The sequence below is a fragment of the Poecilia formosa genome, unplaced genomic scaffold (assembly GCF_000485575.1).
Source record: "Poecilia formosa unplaced genomic scaffold, Poecilia_formosa-5.1.2 Scaffold208, whole genome shotgun sequence".
Lineage (NCBI taxonomy): Eukaryota > Metazoa > Chordata > Actinopteri > Cyprinodontiformes > Poeciliidae > Poecilia > Poecilia formosa.
This window is the reverse complement of record NW_006800147.1, coordinates 507653-519562: the sequence shown is the minus strand read 5'-3', so window position 1 is coordinate 519562 and position 11910 is coordinate 507653. Positions and strand designations below refer to the sequence as shown.

At 38.2% G+C, this 11910-nt stretch overlaps 1 protein-coding gene and 1 non-coding gene across 2 annotated transcripts in view; one reads left to right on the top strand and one right to left on the bottom strand.

The window, feature by feature from the left end:
* The window catches only part of pigk (phosphatidylinositol glycan anchor biosynthesis, class K), a 38543-nt gene that overhangs the window by 2760 nt on the left and 23873 nt on the right, over positions 1-11910 (bottom strand). The window lies entirely within an intron of this gene.
* On the top strand, positions 5438-5510 carry trnav-cac (transfer RNA valine (anticodon CAC)). Its single transcript has one exon. It is a non-coding gene; the product is annotated as a tRNA-Val (tRNA).

The following is an 11910-nucleotide window of genomic DNA, read 5'->3' as shown; positions in this document are numbered from 1 at the left end:
TACGGCGGCCACCGTAAGAAAGGCTTACAGTATCAATTATGCCGCATGAACTGATAACTGATTATTGCGAGGGAACGCAAAAGAAAAAAAAAAATCCTCATGTCCCCTGTAGGGCTCCGTAATGTGGAGATCAAGTGAATAAATCATAAACACTAAATATTGTTATTTTAAGCATTTTACTTTGTTCTGACATATTTACGCAAACTGCTTATTATAAGTATTGGTATAAGCTTAATGTCGAAAATAATAATTTGATAGTATTTCTTTTGATTAAATTTGTAATTTTGTAAAATCATCCATTTGTCTTATTTTTTTTATTTTAGTCTTTAAAATTTTAGAATTTGAAGCTACAAATATACTTTAAAATATTAGATTAGTTTAAAATGTTACTTACTACCAGTGTAATAAGACACAAATAAATAAATAAAAAAAAATGCTACAAACAAAAAAATCCAAATGTTTATACCTGAAGTTTCCACTTTGTGCTGTACCTGAAGCGGCCATTTTGGATTCTGAACTCTGGATGTCTTGGTGAGCTTTCACTTTCCCATTTGAATTCCAACTTCAGGAGATTTTATTGAATTTCTCACTGGGAATTTGGAAATAAATTGCACCATATTTCCATTTAAAGGGAAGAAACCTGACAAATCACAGCCCAGTTGGGAGTCATGTGACTGTCTGGTGAGGTAAGTGTAAGCTCAAATATTGGACCTTTGGTGTAAAGGCTTGTACTTTTATGAACAAGACATCTATAAAAAATGCATTTATAGAAATCTGTTTTCAGTCATAAATGTTGACTGCAGAACAATCTACAGCTAGTTTTATTGTAAAAGAGTATCTGCATGCATTTCTGCTGTGGACGTTTTATCAAGCAACTTCACATGCAAAAATATTCATAGTTCATGGACAGAAACGATTCTGAGCTCCTACATGAAATCCCAGAAATAAGCAGTGTACTTCAAACCGCCAAACATTTCATGGTTGTGAATATACCCTGCAATCACCGCATTATACCCGCCCTATAAGGGTAACAAGCGAAATTGCCATGCAGACAGAATATTTCATCTAATCTTGATGACTCCCTGGTAGTATTTCAGTTTGTGAAAGAGACCAATTGCCTTCCAATTTCACTCAAGTAGGCAGTCTCGTATATTTGCTGAATTTCTCCTTCACCCAAGAGGCAAGTACTGCTGAATTGGCATATGTAGAGTGGATTCCTCCGCTCTATTTGTGTGCACATACAAATGAGAGCCTGGCACACCGAGTGCTGAAGCATGCGCTGAATGTCCAGTGTCTGAAATTACCGCCTGCTGAGCATCTAATACGAGTAAAATCTGCCTTTGGCACCAGCTGATGCTAACATTTGAAGACTGGGGTTATATTCAGGTTTAATCTTCTCACTGCCTGTACGTCCACCAATCAACGAGCTAAACAACGACTCAGAAAGGCTTTTCAGGAGGCGACTGACGAGTAAGAACGGCGAATTTCAGCGAGCAGAAAAGGGGTCACGATGAGCTTGACCTTGCAGAACGATAAAAGCATTTCCAAAAAATTAGACGAGGTCAGCATTTGAAATTGCTGTGATTAAATAATTTCAAATAATGAATTTCTCTTGCTTGATTCGTTCAGAGTGATTTCGAATTCCTCTCACATGAGCAGCTGTTGGCGAGGCCAAGCGTTAATTTCTCGTTGTGTGTGGCGAGTTGGCCCATGGCTTCTCTCTCTCCGTGTGTGTGTGTGTGTGTGTGTGTGTGTGTGTGTGTGTGTGTGTGTGTGTGTGTGTGTGTGTTCAAGGCCGTCACTTTAACCCAAACTTCTGGTTGTGTGACGACGCTGCCAATTTCCAGCCAAGAGAGGCTGAGGACAGCAGCAAAATTGGATTACGTCTGGGTCCAAATTTATTTAACAGCTCAATCAAGTCAAATCAATAGAGCTCCGCTGCCATCCAGGAATGCTAAAGCAGCGACTGGGAAGTAATTGTGACCCACGCTAGACGTGCTTTTATAAGGAGAGAATAATGTTGGAGAAAGTGATGGCTGGAAGCTGTTAAAGCTGCTAATTAAAAGTAGTTCCTGGAGAAAAATGTTTCCTCATATGTATTTTATAGAGATTTGATCAGGGATTTGTAGAATATGCGTCTCATTTGCTGAGCTGCTGTCACCTTGGTAAGAACGACATAAAAAACAAACACTTGAGATGTGACCACCTGCAGTCAAGTCGTAAATCCAAGCCATTCTGTCATAATGTGACCTGAACATTCCCTCAGTTGTTCCTTCTTTTTATTGGTTAAGAAATCCATCGTCTTCAACCGTTTCACAACATTCCCAGAGCAGATTATATTTGCAGCAAAAGTGCGACACTGCAAACACACCAAACACAAGTTTCTGGTGCAAATACAGATCTGGACACAATTAAAAGCCCACTGCACTGAACCCCGTTGAAAACCTCCTGCTTATTCCAACAGATATTGATCTCTGAACTCTTCCTGAGTTAAAACATTAGTATTGTTGTTTCTAAATTGTTTTCTTTGCATTATTTGAGGTCTGAATGTGCTGCACCTTTTTTTTTTTCTTTTTAAGGTTGATTATGTTTAGAGACTTCATAGTCCATTTCATTGATGGTTTTGGTTTGTTGTAGTTTATTTTATTTCCATTTAACTTTTTTTGGTTGTTGGGTTTTGTTTTAGAAAGTCAAAACATCTTTCAGTTCGAGAGTTTTTTTTTACAAGTTTATTGGTCTTTGAGGGAGTGAATTTCCATTATTATTATATTATCAATATATGATTTGAAAACAGTCTCAAAAGAACAATATTATCGTTTACCACAATAATTACTGGGACAATATATCGTCCAGCAAAGTTTGTTACGGTGACAATAAAATCAAAATTACGGTTAATAAAATAGCCAGATTTTATTAATAATTTTGATTTGCGTTCCAGAGAAAAATTCTCTAATCTAATGAAAAGTCAGGAATCCACTGTAGTCCCAACAAAAAGGCTTTTTCTTAAAACCCAAAATATTTTGCTTTTCCAGTAAGAGATTTCTAGACGGTGCCATTACATATGGCACACCATCTTCAAAACATTCAAGTCGAAACTTCTTCTGCGCTTTGAAAAGAAAGAGAAAGGCAGACTAAGCTTTTCATGAGGTTTAGTTTTTCTGACATAAAAATATGATGGTTCAGACAACCGACATGCCTTAATTCACAGAAACATCAAATATTCTTCTGGCTTTGACATTTTTCAGACGGTTCCAGTTAACTTTGCTGAGCTTAAAAGGGTCTGCCGCTGAGAAATGGAAAGCCCGCAAACCTTGTAGTATAAAGAATATTTAAGGTTGTCAAAAGTGATTCAACTGAACTCTGTGAGAGATCCACAGTTTGGGATACAGCAGGCTTTAATTCCTATTAAATAAAAAGGAAATATTCATTATCCTCTGCTGTCAGAACTGTTTGGACCATTGAGAACAAAAAGTAATCAATTTTTTGGATGAGTTTCAAACACTTGAAAAGGTCTGAAACTTTTCTGTCAGCACTGTATCCTCTGCAGAAATTATCTAGCAAACTAAAAGCTCACAGCTTCAGAATAGCAGAAATAATGAAGCTCAAACTAAAAGAGGATGCTTTTAGCATCAAAATCAATGGTGCTTTTGTTAGAGAATGACAGAAACTGCAGGAAACATCTCAGACGAGAGAACAAATGTGGTCTTGTTTGTCTAACAGATACGAGAGTGGGTGTTTAGTCCAAAAATATCCCGAATTAGCAAGTACAGAAAGGCTTATTTCTAACTAAAGGTAAGGGAGTCTTTTGTGACGGAGGACGAGTGTCTGTGTCTGAAAGAGAGTCAAACTGAGAGGAAGTTTATTCAGAAAGTGGATGCTTTTCTACTCGCTTTAAATTGATGTAATTAGAGCTGTATAATTATCTATGGCGAAGGATTGCAATCTGAAAAAAAAAACTTAACAGCACTGAAAACTGAGAGACCTGTTTATTCTACATGAATTAAAAAACCCCCAAATCAAATAAATGTGCTGCTAACATTACATGAAAAAAAACCCAAAAAAACACATGAGATGAGCCCAGCTTTAGTCAGTCTTATTAATTCTGCCAAATTTAAACACAGCAACCATTTCTCAATATAGAGCTTCTGTAAAAGTAAAGTTAAATCTTAAAAATTTTCAGGACATGATGGAAACGATTATCTGTTCTAAAATTACTGAAATCTAATCTCAAACGGCATAAAATCGGAATAGATTTGTTGTGTTTGCTTTTTTTGGTCCAGATCAGAGTTTGATTACGCATTCACACCTACCCAAACAAACTGGACTTTCTAGGTAGGTAAACGTATCAGAGCTGGATTAAAGCGGACTAAACAGGGCTGGTGTGAATGAACCCTTACATCCAGATAAACAAATGTTGACCTTAAGATCCACATCAACTTTACTGGATGTAGTATTAATGCAAATGTATTCATTGTTCCAACAAGTCTGAACCAGAAGTGATCAGCGCCATCTTAGTAGGCAATTCATAGCCGAACCATGGCTTTAAGACTAGCGTAAAGAAAATATGTGGACACTCTAAACCACATGTGTCAAACTCAAGGCCCGCGGGCCACATGTGCCCCTATACCCCCCCCCCAGCATTTTATAGGCCGACGATTGACTTAAAATAGGTTTTGAGCATGAATTGTTAGTTTATGGACTGAACAGACAAAACAATTACCATTGATTTTTGAACCTTATTTATTGTACAGTGTGATTTTATTTTTGAACCATTTAATTGTAAAGTGTTGATTTTATTTTTGAACCATTTTTTTGAAGTGTTGATTTTATTTTTGAACCATTTTTAATTGTAAAGTGTTGATTTTATTTTTGAGGCGTTGATTTTATTTTTGAACCATTTTTAATTGTTGATTTTATTTTTGAACCATTTTTCAATTGTAAAATGTTGATTTTATTTTTGAACCATTATTTATTTTGAAGTGTTGATTGTGTGAAAGACCTTACACATGAATTGCCCCATACGAGGTTTGAACCGATGACCTCAGCATTGCCAGCACGGTGCTCTAACCTGCTGAGCTAACTCACCTACCTTACAAACTATTGAGTTTCCATGGATTTAAGAAGAACTTACATGATCTTACCACAATGAAGATTTGATAAAAGTAAGTATTGCTTTTATTTTATACCCATTTAGCCAAGTCTCTGTAGAACCATTTGTCTCTGCTAATGACATCTTCAATACAATTTTTTGATCCCAGGCTTAATTTATGGACTGTAATGTGAAATTAGGCACAAGTATAAGTCTGACAGTTTGTTCACCAAGTTACTGTGCTCTCTGAGAGGATCTGTAAGTATTTGACATTGTTCCATGCCCATCGTTGACATTAGTCTGTGACAAAATTTGGATCATCTACCAGGAACACTGCAAAGAGCATGAGTTTCTGTAGTGTAGTGGTTATCATGTTTGCTTCACACGCAAAAGGTCTCTGGTTCGAAACCAGACAGAAACAGATTTTGCATGTTCTATTCCTTACAGGTGTTTACTAAAGGTCAACAAGGGTTCTGTGGTGTCATGGTCTGTACTCTGAATCCAGGCATCTGAGTGCAAGCCTCATTTGAAATTTTCATGCGTTGCATCTCACATCATCAACTTTGGAACCTCAAACTGAAACAAAGCAGAGAAGTTCAGTTCCTGTAGTGTAGTGGTTCTCATGTTTACTTTACATGCAAAAGGTCTCTGGTTCAAAACCAGACAGAAACGGCTTTTGTCGGTTATGCATCTCTTGGGGTGCAGTGAGACAACAAGAGACTTCCTCTTTCATGACGGTTCATTTGCCAATCGACTTTTTGGTCAATGTGGCCCGTTGAGGGTGGCCAATATGCTGAAGTGGCCCTCGGTGAAATTGAGTTTGACACCCCTGCTCTAAACCAATGGGCAAGAGAAGTATAAATTAACAAAATGGCTGCTGCCAAGATCGACCAGTATGAGAGGGAGAATGGAAACATGCCAGACGATAACAAGCTGCCTCTGATCTTATACTACAATGTAGCTCACTACCTAGTGAACTCTTCACTAGAGGAAGAGTGTTTACACCACGGAGGAGCTTCATGTCCTGACATCTATGGAGGCATACAATCAATGTTTAAACAAATTTTTAAAGGAACTACAAACTCTTCGGCCTGAATAACAAGGTTCTGGTGACTAGCAGAGCAAGTAACATAAACGTAGGCCACATGTCTCTCTTAGCTAGCAGATGAAAGCTACATTAGCTAAGCTAATCTTCCTAGTTTGGCAGTAAACTAGGTGCTACAGTAAATATTAATATTTATCCTAGTATTATACTTGGTATTATAGTCAAAAATTGTAACTGAGTAAAAGTTGTAATGTACTTATAATGTTCAGAAGTTAGATAAGAACAAGGCAAGAGTTAGTTCTAAGGCTGTGGATTCTTTATTGTTGTCATAGCAACTCCATAGCAACTGCCTGCCAAGATGGCTGTCAGTTACAAAGTTCCCAGCAGTGTGAAGTCACATGAGGAGGACTCGTGATGCTTCCTTTTGTTCGTGCTGACCCTGAATGACTTTTTTAAGTTTCAACGTTTTTTGTTTTCTTTTTCTTTGTTGTTTTTTTAAAGGAGTAATTTAGTGAATCACAAGCCACCTTTTCAGAAAGCTTTAACCGTTTTCCGATATTTTATTCTGGTTCAAACGGGCACATACCTGGAACAAAAGTGATCTTCCCTACTGAGACTTTGACAAAAACCACCTGAAATATGATTGGCAGCTAGTTCAAACTGCTTTCAAACAGTGACTAACGTCAAAGAGCATAAATATAGGGGAAACATGCTGGGCTTTCCTGCTGTTTGTTTCTAACATACGATTCACAGGTGAGGCGGCAGAGCGACCAGAGGGGAGAGAAAAGCAGCAATAAGGAAATACACAGGCTAAACAACAACTGGCCATGGACGTTTGTGAGAGGATTGTGAGCATGTGGCCATCGGGGGCAGATAACCGCAGGAACAATGGCAGCTAGAGGTGTGTGTGAGTCTGTTGTTATTTGTGTAAATGTATACGTGTGTGTGTGAGTGTTTATATAAGAGGATGTCCTCGGGGTAAAGAAGAGCAAAAGGAGATGGATCGAGTGTGACAGGTCGCCACATCAGCAAACCCAACAAGGAGAGGACAATATGTCATCTGGTAAACAAAGAGGGAGGGAAAATTCAGACAAAACCTGAAGAACGAAGGACAAAATTCTCTAAAAGGCTGTAAAACCTATCACTATATAAGCCTTTCATATCAGTCAGTATCGATGATTATTAATCATTTTTGTTTTGTTTTAAATATCCGAAAGGATGCTAAACTGGTGGCGTGACCTTTCCTGTTTTATCCAGTTTCCACTTGACACCATTCTTTTTATTTTTAAGCAGTTATGAGGCACAGTGGTGAAACCTTAAACTGCTGCTGTGCCAGTTACTCAAGCTGTTGCTCGGTAACCAAAGAGTGAGTGAGTTGCTAGGTAACCAAAGAGTGAGTGAGTTGCTAGGTAACCAAAGAGAGAGAGAGTCAGTGGATTCCACCAACCTTGCTTAGCTAGCTATGAGAGGTTAAGCAGCTAAAGTTTTCCCTCTGCTTACATCTCCCAGAATGCTGTGCGGTTCTGGACTGGAGTTCAATGAATATTCTATATATTGAATATTCTATCAGATGTATTATCTATTAATACTGATTGTGATATACATAATTTATTGTCCAGCCTTTTATCTGCAAAATGTTATAAACTGTCTTTAATGACAACAAAGTGAATGTTTTAGATTCAAGGCGTCCAAAATTTGTTACATGGACCAAAATCATTAACTCAAGGATACTTGTGGGCCAAAGAATGTATTTTTAATTTTTGTTGTTGTTTTTTTAAACTAAAACACTAAAAGTTTCATTAATAATTTGATCCGGCTCAACAACAACTAAGCATTAAATATTTTAAATAAACAAAAAAGTCATTTTTTCAGTTCTGTAAAAAACGAAGAGCCCACAGGACTGATCCCCGTTGAAAACCTCATGATTATTCCACCAAATATTGATCTGTGAACTCTTCCTGATTTAAAACATTAGTGTTGTTGTTTCTAAATTAATACGAACTTGTTCTCTTTGCATTATATGAGGTCTAAAAGCTCTGCATCTTTTTCCTTATTTTAGCCATTTCTCATTTTCTGCAAATAAATACTAAATGTTCAAAATGTAATGTTTCAATTGTTGACTTTGTGTTCTTATAATGTAAATCACTTTGAACTGCCTTGTTGCTGAAATGTGATATACAAATAAACCTGATTGATTGATTGATTGATTGATTGATTGATTAATTGATTGATTGAAGGCATTTAATGATCTTTGTATCTCGATGTATAAAAGGTCTGTAACTTGAAAATGAAAAGGAAATGAAAACATAAGGCAGGTAATGAAACTACAAACTGCAGTGAGACTGGAGCTAAAAAAAAGAAAAACAAAGTGTTGAGTGTTCAATGACCTTCACTGACAGAGCTACTGAATGGCAAGGACCTACACTCTGGGATTATATATGTTCCGTGTTGTGTGTTTAATTCACCAATAAAATCAATTAACAGTTTCTCATCTGACTGATTGGAGCTAATTAACATGATGCTAATAGCCGTCGAGGGAAGTCTGACACGTCTCGTCAAACATTTGCAGTCCAAGGACAAAACCGCAGGAAATTTATGTTGTGCGGATCAGAATAAAGGAACAGCGGGCTCTGCGTGCCGCTGAGACACTTCACTGTATTGCCTTGTTATTTACGCCCCCAGCAAGTGCTGAGACAGTCAAAGTAGTGGGTGTATTATTTTCTTATGAAGCATGACTTGCTTTTCTGGAGAACGTTAATGGAAATTTCAGAGCATCAAAAATAAATTCCTGCAGATATTTGATGAAACATACAGGGAGACTGGGTTTGGCCTGTGATCTAAATCCCTACACCCGCGTTTTGAAAGAGCGTCATTGTTGCAGGCCGATTTGAGGACATGAGGATTTGAGAGGAACGGGGAGGGTGGGCGAAGCATTAATTTTCACTGTTTCCATTTTCAATTCTCCCGAGCCATATGGGGTGGCGTCAAGCTGGCAAAGGAACAAATAACAATTTGACGCCAGAGACCAGAGCTCACAGCGACGGATAGAGGGAGGGAAAAAAAGTACAATACACGGGAGAGAAAGGGAAGGGAAATGAAGGATAAGAGAGAAGTTGAGTTATTTCCAGGACTGAACATAATGTGATTAGATGCTGGCAGCAGGAGAAGTGTGAAGACTGACAGAGACTGTGGCACTGCCTTCAATGACAGGACATTAATCAACCCAGCACCCACACACACGCTCGCAATGAGAAGTTTGTTTACACAACACACAACCTTTACATATCGACTGTATGTCGATCTGATGACTTTTCTATTTCAAGCCACTGTCTGATCTACTAGAAAAGAAATGAAGCATTTTTTTAGATTGATAAATTACCTCTCAAATTAAAAACGTGAAACTCTTCCTTTTGCATGAATTACTGCATCAATGCGGCGTAGCCTGGAGGGAATCAGCCTGTGGTTTATCTGAGGTATAATCGAAGCCCGAGTTGCTAAATTAGCAGTTTTCAGCTCATTTGGCTGTCCTGAGAGCAAACCTTTCCTTTAGTTTGTAAAGTTTGAAAACACTTGGTGAAGACTGATCACATTTCTGTATAAAAATATAAACTTTTTATTAGCCTAACATTTGAGTTGTATGCAAAGCTAAATTTTGGACTTCCATTTGTTATAGATCATATATCTGCCTGTTTTAAAGTTAACATTTTGTATGTTTTTGCATTTCTGTCTCAACTGCTTCTAAAAACAACCCAAACTCTTTGGAAAAAAAAAAAAGAAGAAAAGAAAAGCAGTCAGCTGTTTTTGGGCAATAAATTAATGTTTTCTGGTGTCTGGAAAATTAGTAATTTCATAAATCTCCCAATGGAACCTGTGCCGTCACCTAGCAACCGGAGTTGAGCTCCACCACATTTGATCAGCTGGTTTTACCACTGTATGCGCTGTACAACGGCTGCTGGACAAGTGTTTTGCTGAAAAAACCACTTGATGCATTCTTGTTGGTTGTGCAGGAGGCTCCAATTCTGCTTTTCTAAGGAGGTATGGTTGTATAATTGCACATCTGTTTGCAGCCATTTTCACGCGCAAGTATAAACGTTGAGTTGTGGGGCGTGGCTAGTAGCAGTCTATTTGGATTTAAAGTGACAGGACGCCCTAAAACAGGAGCTCGAATTGAGCAGACTAAAATCTCCTTATCCAAGAATGATTTTGAGAAAAAAAAAATGTAATGACCATGTTTTGTATCGCCCATAGATCCATCCTAACGTGTTCAAGGAAAACTTTACCCTTTCATTCTCGTGAGAATCTCTGATTAGCATCCATAGAAAAAGCAAAGCAAGCAAAGCAGCACGAAAACAAAGAGGTTGTAGAGTGCCGCACTCCATTTAGCAGCTAATCAAAAACAGGAGGGCTGTCGATGTGCTTGGTGGACATTGGTCATTCTGCTGCAGTGCAGCTGGGCCACAGGGAAGGGGAGAGAGATGACTGGCTGTTAGGACCCCCATCTCAACCCCAGCAGGAGCACAAGCCAATAATCGAAATCTCAGCCAGGAGTCACTGGGTTGCAGAGAGGGTTTGTGAGATGTGGGTGTAGGTGAATTTACAAAAAAAGAAACAAAACAGAGAGGTGTTGAGCAGAAATATGAGGAGAGCAAAAAAATAAAAATTGTAATTGAAAGACGAAGTAAGGCAATACAAGAAGCAGATGGAGAAGAGTTTATAGGGTCTGTTTGTGTGGTCGTGAAAGTTTTCCAATGAAGCAAAAAAACAGTTTATGAGGAGCTTTTATGTGAGCAGCAGGCAGCAGATCTGATCCTAAATGCTTTGCTGTTGCTGGGTGTGGAGACCCCTCCTGTTTCCCCTCATGATGACAGTAAGCCACTGGCCGGCTCAGACCTCCGGTCAGCTTCGTTTCTCCGCGCCCCCCGAGTGACTCCGCTCAGGCTTTAAAAATTTAAAAGCCAGATTTGACACTTGGCTTTAATTCAGCGACTGAGATTAGCCGCTGTGTGTTTATGCATTTAAAGTGAGGAAAACAACTGCTCAGCTGTCACATGTTGGACCGCTAAAAAAAAGAAAAAATGTAATTACAGTACATTAAAGATAGTCTGCCAGCATTCAAATTTAAGTCATAATCCCCTGGAGACATAATGCGCATTAAGTTTAGACGGCATAAAATGTGGAACATTTAGACAGCAGTCATTAAAATGGCAATGTGACAAAAACTGTGTGTAGTTAAACTTTATGTGTTGCACCATTTGGATTCTTAGATTAAGAAAACTGCCAACACTAAATGTACCAATGTACAGCACTGAAAGCTGTTAGACTGAACCAGAAAACTTTATTAACTCTGTTTAAATTCACTGGAATGCAGGAAAAATTAACTGAATGTTTTGGATCAAAATGTAAGCATCTGGAACTGCATCCAAACATAGTAACCCCTCAGCATCATGCTCCTACCACCATTTTTAACACTGGGCATCGTGTTGTTTAGGTGATTCTCCAATTTTAGCACCATGTTTAACAGATTTCTTCATATTTTAGCATTTTTTAGCTTGGCCTCGGTATTTTCTTTGCAAGAAAGTATTTGTTGCAACCGTCTTTCTTTCTTAATCCAGATACGTGGAGAACACAGCAGATTGCTGCTGCCTGTAAAACCTGTGCTTACAAGAAATTCCTGCAACTCATTCACAGTTACCATTCGGCTCTCAACACCACTCTTGACCAGTTTTATTTTTGTGTCTTCGTTCTTTTTGCAAAAATATGCACAATTATACAACCA